The sequence below is a fragment of the Papaver somniferum genome, chromosome 10 (assembly GCF_003573695.1).
Source record: "Papaver somniferum cultivar HN1 chromosome 10, ASM357369v1, whole genome shotgun sequence".
Taxonomy (NCBI): domain Eukaryota; kingdom Viridiplantae; phylum Streptophyta; class Magnoliopsida; order Ranunculales; family Papaveraceae; genus Papaver; species Papaver somniferum.
Window position 1 is genome coordinate 161,867,209 of NC_039367.1, and position 24,527 is coordinate 161,891,735.

General features: G+C 36.2%; 1 long non-coding RNA gene across 1 annotated transcript; it reads right to left on the reverse strand.

Moving 5' to 3' along the window:
* Window positions 1-16,461: 16,461 nt before the first annotated feature.
* On the reverse strand, window positions 16,462-17,283 carry LOC113317166. Its single transcript, XR_003343300.1, has 3 exons — window positions 17,160-17,283; window positions 16,682-16,734; window positions 16,462-16,566 (listed from the first exon to the last, which is right to left on the reverse strand). It is a non-coding gene; the product is annotated as an uncharacterized LOC113317166 (long non-coding RNA).
* Window positions 17,284-24,527: the final 7,244 nt, after the last annotated feature.

Sequence of the window (24,527 nt, forward strand, 5' to 3'; positions counted from 1 at the left end):
TTTCTCTTGTCAGATTTCTCGGTATTGTACTTTTATGGTATGATCTTGTTTCTTTGTATTCTATTTTTTTGATCTTAAACTCATTTTAACCTCGAATTACCATTAATGAAAAGGTTCCTTATTTATCAGAAAGAAAAAAAAAATATATCTGATCTCATCGCGTCAAATCCCATGAGTTACCCGACTCTGGTCATCTAGCTCTTTGCTCTCTCATACACATTAGAAATGCGCATCCTTATCCATACCCACAACACAACTAATCATTGTGTGATTCCCTAATCATTATAGATAGCAGACTAGAAAAAGATATTATAGATCATCGTTCTTTCCTCTTCTCTCTGAGAAATTTTTTCAAAGATAATTAATTACTGTTTAAAAAAAGTGTTTATAAAAAATTATTATAATTTTTTTTTTATTAAAATCATTTACCAATTTATGAATAATAATCATAAATAGAAAACCATAATTCTTATCAAACAAGACCAACTTCAGGTTTGTAGAGTTTCAGCTTACCAAAAGGGATGCAAATTGGATGACTCATGCCTTGGCAGCTTATGTTGTTGAAAACTGTGTCTCCCAAGAATGATTACTTCCCTTTTCTTCTAGTTTATTTTTCCTTTTTATTTTCTTGTTGCCAAAATAATAATCTATATTATAAAAAGAAGTGTCCTCTGTATAGTCTGTTAAATCCGACCATCTATTTCGTCGTCCCACAACTCGAATCGATCGGTTATGTTTTATATATAAAAACATATAACCATCCATCGGTTCATTTATATAAAAATATATGGATATAGCCCTCCGTGGGATCGTTGGGTATCCTGGTTTTACTAGGCTTCCGTTAATACATTGGTTTCCTAATACTCTCTGCTTGGTTTGGTGCATAAAAAGAACTTTGTGACATTCGTTTTGAATTGGGAATTTTCTCTCGGTTTCCTGCTTATGCTCCTGGTTCTATGAGAATTCTAGCCCTAGGAATTTTCTTCTTGATTTTGTCCTCATTGCGTTGTCTGATTGATTTTGTAGGTTGATGCTCGACTCTCTCGAAACTCTGGTACTGGAGATTGATCATGCAGGTATGAACCCTAGTGCTGAATCCTTTGATTGTTAACTTTGTTCAATTTTTATTACTGTATTCATCCAACAAGTTTCAGAATTCCATTATTTATACAATAATTAACTATATTTTTGAGTTTTGCGTTTAATATGAATTACCGAAATTAAGAGGATAAACCCTTATTTTAGGTTTCCCTATATTGGTACGCTTCCGTTTGTATTGAATTTCCTGCTATAAGTCTGTTTCCTAATTATAGATAAACATTAATATAGATTATTACATGAGTTCAACTAAATTCGTTACAGTATTACTCTCTCGCCCTAGAATTTTAATTTCTATGATTTTTCTTTTTTGCAGTCCTTGCGTCTCTGTTCTAATTCCTGATTACATTTTTTTTTCTTCAGGGGTTACTTTATGGTTCAGGAGGAGTTTATGCTTTTAGAGGTAATGCAGAATCACATAGATGATGAAGAGGAATAGAAGCCCTAGAATTATAATGCAGAATCACATAGATGATGAAGAGGAATGGAAGAAGGGTTTATGTATAAACCCTAGAATTATAGTCTAAGGGTTTTTTCTCTTGATTCTTCTGACTGTTCGTTTCAAGTTTATACGTTATTCATTATTTGAGGGATAAATCAATGGGCGCCTAATAAGATTCGTGAAGATTACTGTAGTTGAACATTCTACGAAAGGAGACATCAATGGTAATTTTGGTTAGCATTCAACTCCTTTCTTCATTCAATTATTTTCTTAATTCAGTTATCTTTCTGTTGGATTTTTTTTATTGCCATATGCTCTTCTGCTTGCTGGATTTTTTTTTTCTTTTTAGTATTTGGGAGCAGTTTTCCTCTCGCAATTCGAATTGATTTCACAGGTAATACATCCCCTGCTAAGAATTTAAAGAAACTTTTGATTTTTCTCTCGCATGGTCAGATTTATTATTAGGTACTTCTCTTTGTTACTTTGTTTCGTTATCCGCATAATTTACTCTTTGTTGGTCCTAGGTTCGGATCAGGCCATTACTTATAAGCGACTGACAAACTATCATTTGATTTAGAAACACCTAAAGTAGCTAAGTATCAAATCAATGCCTTCCTACCAGATTATAACAGTGAAAAAGGAACGTTAATTGATATTTCAGTGATTGCACATTTGATTGCTAAAAATACTTTTGTAGAATATAAATTGACCCATTGACCAGTTCCAAGGAATTGCATCATAAAGTACGTATTATTTGTGTTCCTCTTATCAGTTTTTCTAGTCAGCACATGCAACCACATGCCTCGCTCATGATTAAGAAAATGTTGTATACGATCCAGTAGAGATGATTAATCAAGGAAAAGGTAATATTGATGCTTACAGGTGCCACCTTGATCCCAATTTATGGAATTTATTAATTTAAATTTGTTGAAGAATTCACTTAATTGGGCAGTGCATGCGCTTTGGATTTTTTTTTTGTTTCTGCTTGACAATGTTTGTAAAGTTTTTTTCCTGTTGGTATTATGCACGTATTGTCAAGATAATTAAACCATTCATATTCAGGTGGAGTGATTGCCTTGCCCTTGGGTTGAATTTATATTCAACCAGGACAATTGCCTTGCCCTTGGGTCTCGTACTTAAATAGCTTATGTGACAATCTGGACAGTAGACCTGATCCCTTAATTACAAGATAACAGTTGTTCAAGTACAGTCACCTCTTATCGATGGAAAAGAAGAGAGAAGGTATTTTGTTCCTCTCTTGGTTATGGACATTAATAATTTTGGTTATTATTAATTAGGTTCTACGTCTGGTTCAAGGAACCGCCGATAAATTTATTACTTATTTTCAGGGATGAGTCTTGCATGGATATGACTCAGTCACATGATCTCTGATTCTCGGATCATGTAGTCAGGGTTCCTAATGTGTAGCTGATTTTTATTATTTTAAAGTTTCTAGCCATGTCTTTAACAAATTCTTCTCTTCATTCTGAACTTAGGCGAAGCAGAGACAATCGCAGTCATTGGCATGTGACAGTAAGCATTATTAAAGTGTTTCAATTTTAATTTATGCAACGGTATGTATTTTTCCTTAAAATTAATAATCATATTGAAACAGAAATTGGTGGGTATATTTGTACCAAGTACTCCACAAACAAAGAACTCCATGCGCCGTGAAAGCGCTAAAGGAAAATTCTCGCAGCCAGTCATTTATGATAGTCGTGCTTGAGGATTGGATAACTTGATTGAGAAAGCTATAGTAACAGCTCAGGAAGCATGTACTAACTACTTAGGTGTTCAGTCAGGGTCTTTCAAACTAGGCGAAGCTAGTGAGCTCCTATTCAAACCAGGTAAAGCTAATGAGCTCCTACATTGAAAGTGGAATTACCTCAATCCTTAGTCACCATAGAATACTTGCTGGAACTCCTCTCTTTATATGTTTTTGGAAATTTTGTTTCAAGGGTTTTCTCCAATATGTTAAACTGTGTATGTATATGCTTTTTCATGTTTGTAGTAGGTATATGGGTGATTATGGTTGTTCTTTGTTTTACTGCTGGGACCGATTATGGTTGCTCAATACATTGATCAACTGCTCATCTACAGAAAGTCAAATGCTCATTCTGAACATAAAAATGGAAGGTGACACAAGATGCCTGACGCCCCTGTAGTAGGAAAGGCGAAAAAACCACTCTTAACTGAACTATGTTAGTATTTGCACGTCTAATCTGTATTTCTCCTGGAAGCAGCTGTGATTGGAAATATAAATACTAACCCAGTTTAAGTTAAAAACACTGATGTAAGTGTTATATTATAGAATCATGTCATCGCTCAACTACTTCAGCTGATGTCATCTCTTCATGTACTTACAAAATTAAGTAATTTTCGGCTTAGGAAAGCAAGAAGATGACATGTTGGGGTTTTGTTGCTTTTTCTTGGTTTTTATTGCATTTTTTATACCGACTTTCTATTCTTACTTTTTTACTTACAATATTGTGGTTTTTATAATTTACTGATGGTATTGGTACGCATGGTGCTCTTTTCTTCTTTTTCTTTTACCGATTGCAGGAAAGCTCAAGGGATGTCAAATTTTTTTTACCAGAATTCGCAAAATTTGTGAAGTGGAAGAAGGAAAGAAAGTTGTTGATGATGAAGGATTCAGGGGTGCTAATGGAATTCATTGAATAATAGATTTACTCCTATCAATTCGGGCCAAAATGTGATTTACTAAATGTTGTTGTTGCTACGGAATTATGGTGCAATGCTGGAGGCAAAAACTTTCTACCTGATCGGCTAATCGAAGCAAATATATTATTGATCATGGTCGTGTGTTAGCTCTGAAAGCTAACTGCTCTATTGGATCAAGTTGTTAGGTTGTCATCTTCAGGTAAAACTCTATTTGTAGCAAAAATAAATAAATAATTGACGTGTCAATAGATAGTAGTGAAGACTTCTTATTTTGGTTAAAAGGTTAGTGTGATAGGAGGACTTAGGCCAACTCCACACCAAATCGTTTCAGAACAACGTGCAACAAATATGGAAGCCACCTCTTCCCCGGTAAAACATGTTAAAGAACCATCTTCTGGAAGGTTCAATCTTTTTATCCTTGGAACATCAACATTTCCTGTTGTAATTTATTTTCCTCGATGCCATATATAAAAAGAATTTAAGGGACCACAGTCGCGGCTGTAAGTCCAAGGCACGCTTAAGAGGCCACAACTCGGGCTGTAAGCTCCGCAATTTGACACGACCAACAAAAGGCTGTAAGCCCAACTAATTTGACAAAACCGCAAAATATTAGGGTCGCAAGCCCCATCTAACTGCAAGCCCCATCTAACTTATAGACTCGATGTTTGACGGTTCTAATCTAATCAGTTTTGTTAATAATTAAAATTTTATGGGAGAACACAAACCAGCCGACTAAAGGGCAATCATTTTGAGGCCACGACTAATTTGACACGACCAACAAAACATTAGGACAATGCTTAAGAGGTCACGGCCGAAACTTACAGCCCCGGTTAATTAGACACAACCACAAAACAGTAGGGTCGCAAGTTCCAACTAATTAACTTATAGGCATCGACCAAACAATAAAAAAAAGATTGTTTGGTAAGTCCCAACTAATTAACAAAGGGAAATCATGTTTGAAAATTCTAATCTAATCAGTTTTGTTAATGACTAAAATTTTATGGGAGAATATTGACATCGACCAAACAATAAAAAAAGATCAAAAAAAGGTTGAGCCCAGGCCGTAGGCCGGGGTGATACCTAGTATATATAAAACGAAGTGGTGTGTGTGTAGCCTTAAAAATCCGACCATCGATTTCGTAATCCCACGACGCGGATCGGTTCGTTATATGTTGTATATAGGCGTCTGTCGGATTGCGCGATTTCCGAGTTTGAATGTGTTTCCATAAGATGTAATCGCGGTTATACATCCAAAAACAAAAAAAAACAAACGTCTCTTGGGGGCTTCCTAAATCAGTCAAATCATTAAAAAATAAGTTATTTTAAAACACGGATTACCTTTTGGAATTCAAGCTCCCCGTCTTAAGAAGTTCAAAAAAACAAAAGATTCCTTATGTTTTGGTTTCCTTATTATCGGTAACAATTCCAAAAGCAACACCAGCTCATCCTATTAATAGGGCGTCTCTGATCTCAAGTTCGTCATCAGTTCTGATTTGTTCATTCATTCATCGTTTCATATCATCCGGCGGTGGGGATCGATAGTTGGGCGAGCTATATTTTTGAGCGTTGGATCCCCATAGTTTCCTGATATTGATACGGTCCCTTTGCGGACACTAATTGCGCATGGAGCGTTTCCTCATATAAATCTGTTTCCATAAGGTAGTTGTCTCCTAATTCCAATACCAAGAGATATATTAAAAGAATTTGCGACATCTCTTCTATGAGTATTCTGTTTATAACATTTGCGTATGGAGCGTTTCCTCATATAAATCTCTTTGTTGGTATACACTATTGATCTCCTTGAAATCTCAATTTACTTCTTTTTCTTACTACTGTTCTCCTACGAATCTCCGTCTCCTACCCCATACCAACGTAACCAATTGGAGTTAGAAAGCCCAAGACCTGGCCAGAGGACAAATCAGACCGCTCATTACATCTCTGTAGAATATAGCTACATTTCCAAAACTCTAACAGGAATCTGACAAACATTAATAATCTAGTTCCTTACCTAAATTTGACGAACGATTATTAACGGACAGGTCTATCCATTCATTGTATTGGTAGTAATTTGGTAACTTACCCAAATTATGGTGTTTACGATCGCAATCATAGGAACATTATGACTCCAATCGTAAAAGGAGAAGCAGAAGAGGAAAATATTAGTTATAGAAAGAATATTAATCATTCCTCCCAAATTACTGATCTTAGTATCTTACCCATAAACCAGTTGTATTATCCATGATGAAGCCTTTAAGGAAGCTGAACAACAAAATTCTTCTCTGAAATATAATTGCATCATGATAGGGAGAACGAAGATGCAGCTCAGATAATGGCCCAATGTAAGTACGTGGTCAGTCCAAACCCCTTGGAATTGTGCCAGGAGCGAATGGTCAGACAGGGTTAGCAAGTAGGCATAAAAGGGATAGAAAGAAAAAAGTGAATAAGTAAGCATCTAACTATAATGTTCCACTATTACCTGTAAGCGATGGCAATATTGTCCAATATAGCGAACTAAAAGCATAATGAGTAGTCCATCTTATATTGTGTAGGTGCTACGTTTTATAATATAATTAGTCCATCTTAATTTCCTAATCCAAGCTATATGAATTTGGCTAACTTATTTTTTAACTGATCAAGTATGAAATTTACAGTTATGGTTGAAAAGATGTACTCAAGCCAACGAGCGAGAAAACTCCGAGCAAAGTATAATTGATGAGTAAAGAAGAATTAATTGTTGAAAAGGTGTCCGAAAACGATTAATTGTTGATAAAGCGGCACCGATCAACATGGGCCACTATAATCGTTGCTCCAAAAGAATTTAAGGGCACCGATCCACCAGGACATCCATGCACCAACGAAATTATACACGCAATGTGAACTATGACTGGGTTCAAGAGTATAGCTCAGTGATATTCCATCAACATTCAGTAAGGAAGTCAGGGATTCAATCCCAGTCGCCGTGAGGATTTATAGTAGGTTAGTTGTATAGTGATTAAGCGGTGTTCGGTTTGACAGTGGGGCCAATCTAACTGGATGGGTTCATGTAGGAAACTGGGTCCGGCTTTCGCGTATAAAAAGAATGTGAACTACAACTAGGAATTGAATTTCCTTTATTATTTTATAGAGTAGGGACCTCCATGCATGATGCGTTCCAAGCTATTATGGTCCGACTAGATAAATATGTTTTGATGACTTGACTGACTAAAGACGAAACTATGACACCACTACCTAAGCATCGGGGATATAAACACCGGTTGCTACGACCTGACTAACAGAACATATGATCTGGCTAACTAAACATCAGGGTCTAAGGCCCCAACTAATTTACAGCCTGACTAAAATATTATGAGACTAAATAACAAACAAAAGTTGAAAGAAGTGATGTATGTCTAAACTGACAAATACGATCATCGGTTTCGTTATCCGACGACGGGATCGTGAGTTGGGTGAGGTGATAGACACATTTATGTGTCTATTTTCATCTCTTTTGTGTATTTTGTTAGTACCCATTTGTTCTTATTATGGTGTTTTTATGTTTGTTTAGGTGTTCTTGGAGAAAATACCCTTCTGTGGAAAGAGTTGCTCAAAAAGTGATGATTTACACCCCGGAGAAAAGTACTAAAGGCACCCCAGAAATGCACCGGAAACGTCCCAGAAATGTCCCGGAGGAACCCAGGAAAATTACTATTTCCACCCAAGAATTACTATTTCAGCCCAAATTGCTAAAGGGACACCCGTACAAGATTAGGGGGAGGCCAGTTTTCTTCCCAAATTCAAATTCCAAAATTGGCGGGAAACTTAATTATCGTCTGCATGATTTGGAGTTGAATTTTTGGACGTGTTTTTGCGAGATTCAACACCTGAAATCAATTGGGCTGGGCTTGAATTCACAGGACAGAGTTAGTACAAGCATTTTGATCGAGCAAAATGGGCAAAGTAAGCCGTGGGAGGAAATCAAAGTTAAACAGGGGAAGATATTATCGGGTGCACTGTGAGCTAAATTTATAAAGTTTGTATATGGCTTATGGAAGTATTACAAGTCATTTTCGCAGGCAGAAGAGGTGGAAAAGATCGTATCTTGGCTGACAGTGAAGAAAATAAAAAAAATATTTTCCCGAGTAAATGAGAATTATATGGAGTTATTGCGAGGGATTAAATGCTGCTGTTGGGTATAAATTAACTCCTTGGGTCGAGAAGAAGGGCTGTCGAGAGTTTTGGGAGCTAGGGAGAGCTAGAGAAGACGAAATCAGAGTTTAACAAAACTCTACTCCTGCTGCTGATGATGATGAAGAACACGAAGAACGGACCTGCCAGAGCAGTCGTTCTTCAACAGTGACAGCGACAGCGGCTCGTGGGTCGTAGTGTGGGTCTTAAAACGCTACAACGACAATTTATCTTTTTATCGTTCATCCTTTTGTAACGGTGAACAGCGCCTTTGCAACAGTTATTTCTGTTGCAATTTTTCTATTCACTTGTTTTACTCCCTTTAATCAACTTTTTGAGCTTAATACATGTATTTTGAGATTATGATTAATATGAGGAGCTAAACCCCAACACTGGGGTGATGGAGGAAGCCTTATTTCACACTTGGGTAATTATATTTAATTCTTCTCATGACTTTTGCACTAATTTTAATTAAAATTATGATTTGAAAAAATTAGTTGTCATTTGATTTGATGCGGCATGCTTAGCTTAGATGATTTGATGCCTCATGCATAACATTTACATCTAATATTTGGAGAATTTATCTTGGCAAAAATAAGAGTCAATATATTTTATATATTTACTGAGCTATAATTGTTAAAAGAATCATTATTTGAACCTTAAGAAATGAATTCGGTGGAATCCTAAACCCCAGTACCTCTTGCACCATTGTTAATATTTTTGTGTATATAATTTTTATAAATCTAAAAATCCATTACCTTCACAAGTCCGAGAGTTTGAACCTCATTACTACAACCACGAAAAATCTTTAATCATGAGGGACATTTTCGTGCGTCGGATCCCTGGTTTCCTGATTCGACTATGTTTCCGTAAATAGTTGTATTTCCTATTTCTAACCCTTAGAAGATGTATTTATAGGACGAAACCCTAAAAAATGGAACTAAACAGAGTTAGCAAAGACAATCCCGCAATGACGGCATATATATGCTAATCTATATTATCTCTCGGTCCCATGACCATCCGATCAGGTCCTCTGCTTTTGGTTACATACAAGCCAAAACAAAAAAAAATTGTTCAACAAACCTACATGTTATAAACTGGAATAAGGGACAACCATTTGGAGCATGATCTGTGCTATCCTTTGACCAACCCATATACTAAGCTCAATCTCAAGAATTTTGAATAAAATTCCATTAACAAAAACACTTCCACTTCAATTGCCATTCAAAAATTACTACACGGTGGACGTTTTTTTTTGGACGTCTGGAATTATGTTGTGGTTAAGGACAAAGCTAATCCTAAGCGCTGACTAAATTCCCTAATTTATATTAATCGTCCTTAGGCCCGACTATTTTGACTCGATCAACAAAACATTGGAATTGTTTAAGTGATCACGGCCGGGGCTTACGGCCCCGACTAATTTAGCACGACCTACAAAGCACTGGAACTGCTTAAGTGGCCATGGACGGGGCCTTAGGCCCGACTAATTTAATCGGGCCAACAAAAACTGGGAACTGCTCAAGTGGCAACAACCCCAGTTAATTTAACCGGACCAACAAAACATTGGGAACTGTTCAGGTGGCCAAAACTAATGTGACCCGACCAACAAAATACATGCACTAATTTATAGGCTAAATGGTAGATTCCAGCCAAAAATTCACAACAAATTCTAATACAAAGACTACATTGGACCGCAAATTTTTTAATCTACGGCCGAGGCCGCAGGTCGAGGACAATTTGACCCGACCAACAAAACACCAAGACAACAAGCCCAGCTAAGCACTGGGTCGTAGGTTCCGGTTATAACGACCCGGCTAACTAAACACGACATTATAACCTTGACCAACACACATGATGACTAAAATATTATGCAAGCATACAAACAGACCGACCAATCAACATAAAAAAAATCGATTGAGAGGTTGAGCCCGGGCCGTAGGCCGGAGTGATACCTAGTATATATATATATAACATGGATCGAGTATATTTGTTTACAAGAAAAAGAAAACCGTACAAACTCCATCATATAAATAGGCTTCACCTTTGGGCTTTGGGCGTATACGGCCTGGAACGAAATAGGAAAGAAAATATATATGAATGTAAGCCGTGATTGCTCACCGGTTCTCAGTTCCGGCATGTCGGTCAGGTCTGATTCTCATACCACTATACCAGTGGGACGAGCAGTCTCATACCACTGGGGCGAACAGATCTGAACAAGCTGAGACCCTAATTTTTTCTTTGTCAAAGTCTTTTCCCCCCTACCTAGATTCTGATGTTGGACGCTTGATTACTTGAAAGTAGATATATGTCGGACACAAATGCTAACCTTTCTTAGGGCCGAGTCCCATGGGTTATCCCACTTCACAAGCCCTAGTACTCACCCACACCAAAAACCAATCCCCTGCTGGTTTGGGAGGAGGAAGTCCCAGTCCTAGAGATTATTATCATACGGGATAGCCCGAGATCAGTGGGGCATATTTGTACATGGTTGTGAGGTGTTGGATATTTTCAATAACATAGATGTAGATGTAGAAAATCCTACTACTACATCCAATGGATCCCAAACAATCCAATGGATCCCAAACATACATACTGAAAATAAACAACAAAAGATGAACATGCACACAAGATATACGTGGTTCGTCATGATTATCTACGTCCACGGGGTGAAATGTTGATCTTATTACTCGATTCAAGGTATACAAGGGATGATTCTTACACACGAATTTGCTATTTTCTCACAAGGGTGTTAGTATTCTTTTCTCTCATAAAACTTGCCCCCTTTAACTCTTTACAAAGCTCTCTATTTATAAGCTCACATGATGATACACCCAAGTTACTGTGCGAATCATAGTATATCTTCTTTGATGTTCTTCTCGGGTGATGAAATGATGTTCCTCCCGAGATGTTGACCCGAGCTTGGTAAGTGTGGCTCCCGATATTTTCCTATCCGATGTGGGTTGCTTGGTATAGTATAACCCGACGTCGCCCTCTGTTCTGGTCCGATGTTATTACCCCGGGCCATACTTTGACCAGATTCTCCTCAGCTACCTTTTCAGTGCATTTATTACCCTAGCGTCCGACAGACATCTCTTCCATCACATCCGAGCTTTGTCTTTACACGTGATGGATTCACGAGTCTTTCTGGTACCTCTTTCTTTGCACCAGTCTTTAAGAAGATGATCTGGTGCCTCGCTTCTTCCTTATCATTGGTGCGACATTGCTTAAGATCACTCCACTTGGGTCTGTAGATTATTTACACCTACAATAGAAAATAAAACGGTTTTCGTTTTTGAATTACCCATATTACCCATTATCATTGGTGCGACATTGCTTAAGATCGCTTCTTAAGATCCGAGCTTTGCCATTTCGTAGATATTTTTCTCTGACTTTCACTACATATTAGAAATATTCTATGGATTCCCAAGTGGAAGCATCCATCATCAATCAGAGAGCAATCACCCATGTGTTTTTCGTCAAAAAGAAAAATTCATCTCCAAAGTCACCTTCCATGATTACTTGCTGAAAATTCATAAATTGGAAAATTCAGGCAAGTGACATGAACAACACCATCAATATAGCCAGAATATGTTCTGAAATTTCAACTAAAATATAATCATGAGAAATCATTGTTAAATATAGGAACTAGGGCTGCACATGGGACGGGACGGTACGGGTTTTTGCCTAACTCAGTACCTGTACCTCCCTATGACCGGTACTTGTACCTTGTATTTGTACCTGTACCTGTGCAGTACGGGACGGGATGGGACCTGTACCTGTTTAACTCGGTACGGGAACGGGACGGGACCGGTTCTTTACCTGTAGCATATGTAAAATTATAAGAAAAAAACGATGCAAAAAAATCTTCAAAGTTCTAAGTTCAACCACTTCAACTGTTAACACCTGAATCCATACTTAATACGCATAAGTTTAAAATGCATTTGGAATTTGACCTGAATACATATCTTCAAAGTTCTAAGTTCAATTCAAATGTTTAACACTTAAGTAGAAAAAACAGAAAGCAAAGCAATAAAACAACACTTCGGCAGTTCGGCTTTGGCACTTGACCACTTCCATAAATTTGCTTCAACAAGAAACGAACTTCATCTCCAAGCATCAAACATCCAAGACCTCTTAATGAGTCTTCGCAACCAGCTTTGAAAAATCCCTATAAATGGTCATACGACTCGGGACTTTGAATCTAGGCACCAACACTTGCATTAAGGCCCTAAACCCTTCACCTTCAACCATTCTGAATGGCACCTCATCAAGAATGATAAACATAGCAAGAGCCATTCTACACCTTTCCTGACTGTAATTATATGCATCACCGACAGTAGTTCTATCTTCAGTTGGATCTCCTTGTGCAGCTTACTGAGCGTCAGCAGAAGGTGCAGGTACAAATGTAGGGTAAATAGAGGAACCAACTTCAGTTGCAGCTCGACTTTGAGTTGTATTTGCATCCATCTGAAATGAAAAAAAGGGACAAAGGTAGTTATGTTATGCGACACAGATTTAGTTGGTCAATCGAACTATATGTGACAGAGGTAGACATGGACATAGTAAGGCACAAAAACGGATGAGAGCTCAACTGATATGCATCAACACGAATGAAATGGATTGAATTCCTACTAAATTAAACCCTATACTATAATATCATGAATCAAATGATATCATTATTTTTGTAAGATTCTTCATTGTATCTTCCATTTAAAAAAACAGTACTACACCTACTAATTGAACCGCAAATTCCTGAAAAATGCTACTACATCAAACATAATGAAATTTTACAATGAATAGAACATGGGTTGGCTCAATATATCACAATTAAAAAGATACAACCAAAATAATCTCACAACTAAGTTTAAGCATTTGTAACAACAAATTTTGATTTCTCATAACCAATCGATTTAAAAATCCAACAACAAAACCTTGAGGTCTTCTTACGAACACATGGCTATCATAATCCAAATTCTCATTCAATTCAAGAAGCCTACTCCCATAACAAGACAAAAGCAGAAACCCTAACTATTATTACCTGTTGCAGACTTGCAGTTGCAGTCTTGCAGACTTGCAGTAAATAAAAAACGAATCGATGATTAGAACTTAGTAGATGGTGATGATGAATCGATGATTAGAACTTAAAAGATGGTGATGATCAATCGATGATTAGAACTTAGAAGATGGACTGGTGCATCGACGATGGCCTCTTCTCTTCTCTTCTCTGAGAGGAAAATGAAAACCTAAGGATGAGCCGCTGAGAGAGGGAACAGGAAATGAGGAGAATACGATGGATAAAGGGTATAACCCCTACTATCAACGGCTAGGATTTAACCCTAATTTCAACGGATAGAGATCCTCGGTACTACGGGACGGGACGGGAATAGCATAGAACCGTTACTCGTACCTCCCTATGGCACGGTACCAGTTTTGGTACTTGTACCTGTCCCATCTGACCGCGGTTCCGGGACGGTACCGGTACGGTTCTTGCGGTTCCGGGACGGTTCCATGGGACGGGACGGTTCCTGTGCAGCGTTAATAGGAACCATATTTATCAATGAAAATTACAGCCTTCAAGAGATGAACACGCTTTCAAAGGCAAACAATCTGGGTTGCACAGACGCGGACGCGTAGACTCAGACACGACCCGACGCGGATGCGGACACTACAAAATTCCAAAAAACTAGTACGCAGACACTTTTATACATATTTTATTTATATATTATTTATATATATACAATTATGTATTTATACAGCAAAGTCAAGTGTTTCGATCCTACAAATTAGAAAATATTGCTACATGTGTATAAATTTCAAAAAAAAATGAGAGATTGTTTGTTTATACACGCCGAAGGTCAAGCAATCAATCACTATTAAACACATGGCACAATCAAAATGCATTGTTAGAACAACACATGCCCAACCAAGGGTATATGGGATGTCATTTCCAATTAGAAAACCCTAATAAAGACTTAAATGATTGATCTAAATGTTTGTCTTTCTTTATTTAGTTAATAATAGTAAAAATAAAGGAAGAAGTTTAAATGAAAGCGAAAAAAATGCTTTAAATCCGAGTCATCGGTGCGTCCAAACATGACGCGTGCGACATGAGTCGGACGCTGACACGACTCAAAAAACGGAGCGTCCATGCAACCCAACAAACAACACAGGAGTAATTAAAAAAGATGAACATAAGACCACATGGGGCAACTTCAATAGAAAAATAATCAATCGCCCACTACAAGAAAATGGGCATTTAGTGACAAATATTTTCTTCACAAAACCACCTTATTTTGTCGTCAAAAAGGATCTGGGGCGATTTTTTTTCGTCAGCTAATCATCGTCGTGGAAACGTTTAATGGTCATAAGAAATTATTTTAATGACGCCAAATTTTTTGTTATTGTACAACTCTTTCAACAACTACTATAATTTGTCTCCAAAAATAAAGTGAATGGCGAAAAATTATCTCATTAGAATTATTTTTGGCGAGGGAAAAACTTCCTCAATAAATTGTTTTAATGACAACTGATATTCGTTTCAATAATAAATTATGCCGACCAAATGTTTTGTTTTTATTACATACCGTAGCTACAAATATTTTCATCTCCCAAGCAACCTTTTAATGACTAATATTATTGTTTTTGAAAGTGGTTTTCGAAAAAAAAAAATTCGGCCAAAAAATAATGAATTTATGGACCAAATAATTCGCCTACAAATAAAGAAAATAGCGAGAACATATGTTGTCTTGAAATAAATGTTTTAGAGACTAATTCATTGGCCGATAGAAATAATTTCAGTCGACAAAAGTTTTCGTCTCATAACTAATGATTTTCTAAACTAAGAATTTCGATCCAAAATAAGCAGTTTTTAAGAATAATAAATTTGTCCATGAAAACAGTTTTATAAAAAAAACCTTTCGCCAGCAAATAAATTCTGAGACCAAAAAGTTTGCCTCCAAAAAAATAAAATGTAAGCGGATCTTTCGTCTCCAAATACTTTATTTATGTGAAGAGAAAAATTGTCATAATATTATGTTTATGCACACAATTATGTTCGTCTCCGAAAGATCCATTGAAAAATATTTTCATTTATACAGATAGTTTTTGTTTACAATCCAACACAACTCTCCAATCTCTTATTACATTCACAATGGATTAATAACTTCTAAGTTCTAACTGCTCACTTGTGTCGAAGCTATTGAAGTTATTGAAGAGTACTTCTAGCACCTATATATAACCGATAACATAAAACTAAGTGGCTTCAGATTTTCGAAGGTGCAGCAACAGCTGCATGAATAACCAATACTCAACAGCTGTATTCTTTGTATATCTTTCTCTGATTGTACATTTCCTATAGGTCCAGCATCCATAAGAAAATCATTATAAAATGTAGCATCAAAGACAGCAACAAGGATTTTTATGTTTGTATCCATGCTACAATTTTCAGAAAAAACAAACTATACGTAACAATAGTGTGAAGATGCAGTACTTACTTATAGGAGCACAGAGTAAAAAGCTTGTAACTCAAATTGAAAATCTGGGTGATCTTATTCGGATTATAATGCTGAACAACCATGTTCCACACTTCCACTGCATGTAGTTCATTCAATAATTGAAATTTGTGATTGGGGTCTTCACTCTCCATTAAAGTTGCAATTGAGCTTAACATGCCAGGACACATGGGCTGTGCACTGAACTAGAGGTGAAATGACATTTTTACTGGCACGACATGTAACAGCATAAGCTAAATATTTCACGGCTCCCCTGCCAGAAAAAAGACCATAAGAAATAAACACGTCAAACTCAGATGGAAAGCAATCTTAGGAAGAGTCGTGTTAAGAAAAAATGGTGCAAGGGGAGCACATATAGGAATTATCAGAGAACTTACTCGACACAGCTTGATCTTCAGCAATTTTTTTGGCACTTCTACTTCTCAAAATCAAATGAAAAAACATTAAGAATGCAACATGAAAAAAGAAAATCAATAAAAGGAAAACAAAAGAAACAAGTGTGATAATTAAACAAGTTTAATACCATCCAAAAATATAAGGAACCAGAACACAGAGGTTTCTTTTCCGCAAGAAAAAAAGTTCACTATTATAATAAAACGCTAGTTCTACGTACTGATCAATGATATTACTTCTGAACAGTTTGCTCATTTCTTGGATTTCTTTGGTGCCCTACAAACAAGATCAAGGTGAAAAGAGGACGACTATCAGTACAATGATCTTAGAATTTTTCAAAAGTAACTGAATGCAAGAGAAAAAGGAAACAAGAATAAGAAGAAACTCTTACCCGGTAGCTGCTTGAGGTGCAGGTGTGGGTGCTGCCACTTTATCGACGGGTCCCTGTTGCATATTATACCAACTTGTAGAGATCAACTCGAGGAAATAACAAGGATTCAAGACTCAACGATAGAATCTTAGTGCTTCTACTCTCTAGACTTAACTTGACCTAGAATGTCTTTTAAAATTACACTGCAGTTCTGACACAGTGCAGTAAATAATGAAATGGCAAGACTAAAATTGCTATTCCCTACATATATATCTAATATTGCTATTCCATACATGTATATCTTAATCAATTCTATGCAGAATTCACTAAAAGTCCAATTAGTTAACTACTGATTTTTATGTTCTTAACATGTATGACATGCATACATAGTTAACATTACCCAAGAAGTAATCAAGCCAGGAACAAAGATACACACATAGTGTCCGAATTTATAATAAAAATTGAAAAATGAAAATCAACAAGTTTATCAGTATCTTACCGCTTCCAAACGCTCCTCCCTCCAAGCATGCTTCCTTTCTCTGCTATCCTTGTTCTTAGCACGCTTAGCCTCAAACTGGTCAGACAAAGTCTTCTCTCTGGCCTTCTATGCCTTGGGTTTGTGAATACTTTCCATGAATACACACCTGTTCTTGAACACATTACCCTTTACCCTCAAGTACATATCATGGTACATGTGCTTGTCAATCTTCTTTGCCTCCCTGTACTTACGGAGCAACCTCCTGAGGACACGCATTCTCCTCATCCAGATAACCTTGGTAGGCAACCTAGATTCTCTGGTACCCTTCCTCTTACCTGTTCACAGAGAAACTAACAAATTGACCCATTGCTACCTCTCTACAACACATAATATGAACCAGTCATTGAATTAAAGAAATAAATAACAAAGCTAACATTTACACGATAACACCAACAATGGAATTAGATTGTTAAATTAACATAACCAGAGTGACGACCCTTGGCCTTGGCTTCATTCATACGACAAGCACGAGATCTAGAGTGAATCACTGTTGGCTTATGAATAATGTAACCATCCTTTACCAACTTTCTAATGTTTTCCCTGAACACACATACACCAAATAAAAATTTTATATGGACCATGCCTTTCCCAATGTGCATCCTCGTGCTTGGACATGAAGGTACGGCTGAAAGTTATACATAATACAATAGCCTGTCAAATTCATACATTGATTAACAATTAGATATACAAAGAGAGAAAACAAATCAACAGAAAACAAATCAACTTATCAAGTAGTTCAGTTATATACCTACGACAACCATCTGGAGTCCAATTCATAACTGTGATGGAGAGTCATGTCGAAAACGAGAACCAACTTTAGAAACAGAAGCGGAGAAATATTTTACCTGCTTGATGTAGAAAAAGAGATGGAGAAATTTGAGAAAGAGTTTCATCTTCGGGAAACCCATAATGGGAGTACGAGGGTTTTGAGGAATTTCTTGAGGCAGAACACACAACACGTTGAGACGTGTGAGAGATAAATGGGAAGATTTAGGGATTTTCTTCTAGAGCTGGCATAAAAGTAGATTTTCTGATACGTGGTGAAATTTTAGGCGGGTTGATTGGGAGGGAAGTTCGGTTTGCACAAAAATGAAGCGCCAATAGATTTTAGATGCAAAATTTAAGAGCCCATGATTAGGCCCGTCAATATTTGTCCGATATCCGGAATCCGTTTCCGAATATTCGCGATCCTATAATATTTTATCCGTTTTATCGAATATCAGATCGGATATTCTATCGGATATTTCTTCCTTAGTATATCGGAATCGGATTAGGCTCCATCAGAATTGTTAATATTAGATATCCGATAAAACAAGGACTGATTTGTAATTTACCCTAACTATATTTGATATCCAATATGAAATGTTTGACAAATTGAACTTAAATTTCAATTATGAACATGTTTTATAGAGTTTTTAACATTTTTATTGGAACCGGATATTATCGTATAAATATCCGATATTTGATAGCTTAGCATATCAGAAACGATATCTGATTTTGATATCCTATAGGATATTATCGGATATCAAATATCCGATATCTGATAGCTTAGCATATCGGAATCAATATTTGATTTTGATATGCTATAGGATATTATCGATTATCGAATATATCCAATAGCGCTTAACCTATCAAATACGGATTTCCAAATATCCGACAGATATTCTTCCATTGACATGACACCCCTACCCATAATAACCTGGCTAGTTTGGGACCTAGTCCAGTTATTTGGGGGTTGTTACTAGATGACAAAAAAGGTTTATAAGGAACAAGACTGTGACATTATATTAAGATCAGAGACTCGTATGCAGATTTTTATTTTGACCTACGTGATCTGATCTAATTTCTGATTGAGAATCCGTTTTTAAGTGAAAAAAGGTAGATTTCAATTCACTAATCAGTTTATGAGACACAAATCCAATTGTATTATAGACTATCGAGGTAATAATGCAAACTTGTGTTATGAGGAGATTATCATATTGAGCTGGACATGTGTAGGAATAATATATATGTTTTGAATAACAAGGTCGATCTGATTTTATTAGGGAATCCATTTTGAGAATGAGATTGATGAAATAGAAATAAATCTCGAGTTTCCGATTTTCTAATTCGAATTCGAAATTCCACAACGAACCAATCGATATTATTTTAGTAAGTAATAAATCTTGAGTTTCAGATAACGAAATGATAACAAACAAAATTCTGATATTCGAGGATGAACACCCGTCTGAAGATGTATTTGACATACAACAAACTGAAGATTGTCCCGTTGAATAGTAAATATAAGTTTCTGAGATCGAACTTATATCGAACAAGATTTGGATATAAGATGCATAAATATGGATTAATAAGTAATTTGCTGATCTAGCGGGGTCGATTTTATTCCTAGACGTACTCTGGTTCACATTGTTAGAGATAAACCTCTGGTGGATATTCTGATCAACCAAATATGGAAATTAGCAGATCTTGCAGTTCAATAGTATATTTAGAGATCCATTAAAGATATTTCGGGTGATCGGAGTGATGAGGAATACGATGGTTCACATTGCTAGAGATAGACCTATGGTCTACATTCTTATCAACTGTATATTAAATAAGGCAGATTTCTGGTCTAATGTTGTATTTAGGGATCCGGCATAGATATTTTTGTTAATCGGAGATCAGACGAGGCATACACTGGTTCAATTGCTAGAGATAGACCTCTGGTGTACATTTTAATCAACCAGATATAAAAAAAAAGTAGATTTTCTAATTTAATAATATATTTACAAATACAATATAGATAATTTGGCTAATCGGAGATGACACGAGGCATACAATGGTTCACAAAATAGTGGATAATCTAACAACGATCTAAATGCTTAATATGTAGACAAATTAGGAAATCTAAATGCTTAATATGTAGACAAATTAGGAAATCTAAATGCTTAATATGTAGACAAACTAGGAAATCTAAATCCACATGTTTTGCTTATTTTTTTTTCCAGAATACTATGGCATCCAAACATTTCGTATAGTGTTGCAAAGTCCGCAACTTGGTATGAGCTTTTATAGCTCCATTTGCTATGGGAATTCGAATCGGAGAAAACCCACCTATCCTAATCCTATAATTTCTCTGTCGACCACTCGATTTAAACAACAGCACCTCAATTTCATGGATGATTTCTCGCCACTAAATTAACTTGAAGTCAGACCCTCCCGGAGCTTCTTGGTTTATAGTTTCTATGTCGTTGCATCATATTTGAAGTTCGAATCGACTCAATCTATTTCGATGATGTAGCAGGCCAAGTTTAAGTCAGAACCCTGCCAAAGTTTCATGATTCATAGTTTGTTTGTCGTTATACCGAATTTGAAGTTCAAATCGATATTGAGCTTCATATTTATAGATTTCGATGATGTATCATGCAAAGTTTGAAGTCAGAACCCTCCCGGAGCTTCATGATTCATAGTTATTTAGTCGTTACAAAGAAAACACACTTTCCTTGATCCGCATGACAGTCTTAAATCAAATATCTACCGTCCAAAGATGTCCCTAATCGTTAATCTCAAGCTTCTTCGATATAATAGTCACTCGAATAGCTATAATTCGTATGTAAGTTCGGTTTCATGCAAATACGAATTCTATAGAAACATGAATGCTTATTTTATAGACTAATTAGGAAATATAAATAGACAAGCTTTTGCTTATTTATTTTTCTCCAGGATACTCTTGCATCCAGACATTTCGTATGCTCTAGTGCTGCAAAGTCGGCAACTTGGTACGAGCCTTTATAGCTCAATTCGAATCGGGGAAAACATACCTATCCTAATCCCATACACATTCTAATACTACATTTAATTTCTCCTTCGACCACTAAATTTCAACAGCCGCACCTCAATTTCATGGCTGATTTCTCGCCACCCAAATTAACTTGAACCACCTGTTAAGATCCACAGTTGCATGTGAGAAAATTCCACACATGCAATATCAATTTTGTTTTAAATGCAAAAGATAAAGCATTTATCTTGGGAGATATATGCATCAAATAGTCTGCCTACAAAAGCCAACTAAATAGTTGTACCAAAAGTCAATGGAGATGAGCTAGCTGTGACCGAAGATTATTATAGAAGACATTGATTTCAGCTATATATGTAAAAATTAGTATAGAATTTTTGTATTTTAGGGAACTAGATTATTTAGTTTTCAGCTATATATGTAAAAATTAGTATAGAATTTTTGTGTTTTAGGGAACTAGATTATTTAGTTTTTATTTCTTGACTCATCTTAAATATGTAAACATCACTGTATAAATACAAGTTCCATTTTTCTCTCCTTCTACAACGGAAGAGACAAATCCCTTTACCATCAACTTCGAGTCTTCCTCAGGTCTGTGTTGTTCTTAGTTTCTCATACTCATAAAACACCTAGCAGAACCACTAGCTTGTGATGGAATATATTCATTAACCATGAGCTAATGGATACATCCCATAGGTTGCTTCTTCTACCCCACCATAACGTGTAAAGAAAAAAAAAACTTCAGGAAGATATGGATGAACGAAAAAAATCTCTGATGCGGTTGTAACCATCAAAGAGACACTTATTTTAGTGGGTTGTTTTGAATTAGGATAACTTCTCAAATTTTGGCGGGATGCAGATCAAAAGAAAACTTCCTTTTGGCGGGATCCTTCCCGCTCAGTACTCCATTTTTCTCATCTATAAATAAAGCCCTCGGATCATTGACTTCGACTCACAAAGTTCATATACATCACCTCTGAAAGTCGGTATTGTTCTTTCCAGATTGTTGTTTAACCCTTTAATTTTCTCGATTCATTAGTAGATTCTAAAGCTTGATTGTTTATCTCAATGAGAAACAAAATTTCTCATCGTGTGATTTCTCTTTTTTACATGGATAGTTTCTTTGTGTTTGATTCAAATCTTTAAATATATATATATATGTGTGTGTGTTTTTAAGTGTTCTTATGATCTTGTATTTCTCCTTAATAATCAGGTTTACACACTACTAAGACATAATGGAACAACGTTTGGAACGTTTGGGTGCTCCAAATGATGCTGGTAAAGTTTACTAATTAGAAAAACCATATCGGCAAATGATTACAGTTGATACCGAGATGCAATTAGTTTTTTCTTGAGATGTCCGCAATGATTTCAAATATATTCATTGTTGTTTTTATAATTGGAGTATCTGCATTGGGGAAACGGAATGTCCGTGGACGATCACGTGGCATAGATCTGGATGATTGGTTCACCCAACATGGAAAAATGTCCATCAAATTCTCAGATATAGTGGGGGAACCAATCTCCACAAATAGATGCAAATTATCTACAAAATGTGGCATAATTGTTCGTGACTTTGCTCCGATGCAACATACCTCTTGGAAGAAAATTCCTGAGCAAGATAGGGTTGTTCTAATTGAACGTGCCAAGGTAGGCAGAACTCTTCCAAAAATGTGTTTTGAGATCTTTTTTTGATCCACCTGTCAAAATTTATTATGTTATTATAGGAAAAGTTCGAACTGGACACTACGCGGCCTTCTATCAAGAAATACCTAAATGATTGTATGGCTCGAAGGTACAGCAACTATAGGACTCAAATGTCAGCGCACTTCAAAAAGTGCAAAACTATTGAAGAAGCTCGCTCGAAGTCATTCGAGAACGTCTCACAAGAGAATTGGTTATGGTTATGTAATCATTTTTCTTCAATGAAATTTAAGGTTAAGCAATTGGTTCTTAATTTGTTTTCTTATTTATAAATTATAGGTTATGCATATTTATTTTAACTCTGTATTCAAATTTCAGAAGCGGTCCGCAGCAGGGACGAACAACCGGAAGCAAGTCGAGTACAACCACTGTGGGGGTTCTCGGGCGTTTCAAGTGCGCTTAGAGAAGGTATTTCTGATTAAAAATCAGTAATGTGTAAAATGTAACTATGTTGTTCTTTGTTGATATTTTCTCTTCTTCTTCCAGAAAAAACTTTTGGGTGTGCAAGCTGCCAAAATACAAACGTTTTACGATACTCACATGCATATCAAAGAGGATCAGCGTGTTTGGATATCTGAAACAGCTCACGTTCAGTATGTATGTCGAATCAACTGCGGATTACATTTCTAATTACAGATTCTTTGTGCACTTTATTTATAAATATGCAGTGGTTTAAAATGTTTTCTAAACTGTGGAGAAGGTAGTCTAGTCCAGGTTTTGAAAAAATGAATTTTTTATATTGACAAAATCAACTTACATGTTTAGGACAAAATGGTTGAGATGCATGAGCAAGGCATTGTAGCAGGAGGTACACCTGATGAAAATGAAATATACGACGAAGTTCTGCAGAGGAAATCAAAAAGACACCGTAACCGCGGGCTTTCTGATGAGGAGATGGAAGAACTCTTTGCACTCCTTGCAACCAAGGATGATAAAATCAAGCAGTGCGAAGACCAAGTTCAACAGATGAAAGAGGATGCTGCAAGTTTTCGACAAAACGTCCTTAATAAAGTACTGGCTCGTAACCCAAGTGTTGCTGCAGACTTGAATCCTATTCAGGAAGATGCTTAGTTTTTATTTTCCTAGAATCACAACCTTTGAAGTTTATTAAGAGTTTGGCTTAGGTGGATGCTTAAAAGTGTTCCTTTTCAGTTTGTTAAGTGAGTGTCTCTGGATTGTTAGTTTGTTTAGTATTTTATAAGTGTCGTGTCTTTTAAAAATTTTCAGTAATGTCAATGAATGTCTAGTTGGTTTTCAAGATATGGTGTGTTTTTTTTCCCGTAATTTCATGTTTTCCATACTTTTCTGTTTGTTAGGATTATAATTTGGTACCATGACAAGAATATTTGTTTCAAGCATGAGCTTTGGGGATTTTTTTTTTTTTTTTTTTGTAATCTGTTCATCCATCAAGTTTATCAGATACATAAGAACTGTATTTGTAATCTAGCTGTAATTTGTAATTTGAGAAGATGCCAGACACTATAATATGTTTCGAGTGATCCGATACCGGTACCCAGCTTTACATGTTTTTAGTGGACTAAAAGGTGCTTCCTTGAACTGCACTGACCAATGATAGTGACACCTCCAGTATGAAGCTCTTAGTCTTTGAATCTTGTTAAGTTTCAAATGACATGCTTCTAATGGTTCACGTCAGAACCTAAGAAACTAAATGCGTTTTTATTGTAGTTCTTATATCTTTTATTGAGATATACGAATGTTTTAGTTTGTAGTAGATTTTTTCCTGTAATGCTTTGCTCACCAATTATTATTATTTTCTCCTGTCTTGTTTTAACAACATAAGAGATACTCAATATATGAGTTACTTTATGGAGGGGACTAAAACAAAATTT